The following is a 497-nucleotide window of genomic DNA, read 5'->3' as shown; positions in this document are numbered from 1 at the left end:
ACACTGGAATATGCTAATATACCTCTACCTAATGAACATAAGCGTAGTCTAGCTCGTGGCTCTAATAATTTTGCTAGATGTGTTTTCCAATACCAGCTATCCTTAATTAATGCATGTGTGCTCTTTAATTGTATTCTGGTACTTCACGTTATACATGTAGTTGATCAAGGGAGAATCGATTGTTGAACCTAATCCAGGCCGATAATTGTGAATAACATGGGCACTTTCAGTAAATCCAAATCGTTTACTCATATCGAAAAATCGTTTACTCATATAGTAACGTTATATGAAAGTGGATGGCGGCATGTAGTGGCTGTAAAGTGAGACTAGCTACAAGTGAGAAAGTGATAATAATAGGTTCCCCCTTTTCCTCACACCTGCTAGCCATCAGCCGTTTGCCGTGTACATGTAAGATATTGGGATAATAAATAACAAAAGGGAATCAGATGTCATTACCTTTGACAATGTTATTATCCTAGAAACCAATGTGTGTGTTT

The 497-nt window shown here is 37.2% G+C and overlaps 1 protein-coding gene across 1 annotated transcript in view; it reads left to right on the top strand.

Moving 5' to 3' along the window:
* The window catches only part of LOC119587577 (carbohydrate sulfotransferase 9-like), an 11,195-nt gene that overhangs the window by 8,104 nt on the left and 2,594 nt on the right, over positions 1 to 497 (top strand). The gene's annotated exons all lie outside the window — the stretch shown is intronic.

This window comes from Penaeus monodon, chromosome 22 (assembly GCF_015228065.2).
Source record: "Penaeus monodon isolate SGIC_2016 chromosome 22, NSTDA_Pmon_1, whole genome shotgun sequence".
NCBI lineage: Eukaryota > Metazoa > Arthropoda > Malacostraca > Decapoda > Penaeidae > Penaeus > Penaeus monodon.
Note: the sequence above shows the minus strand (reverse complement) of the source record. Positions and strands in the feature narration are given on the sequence as shown.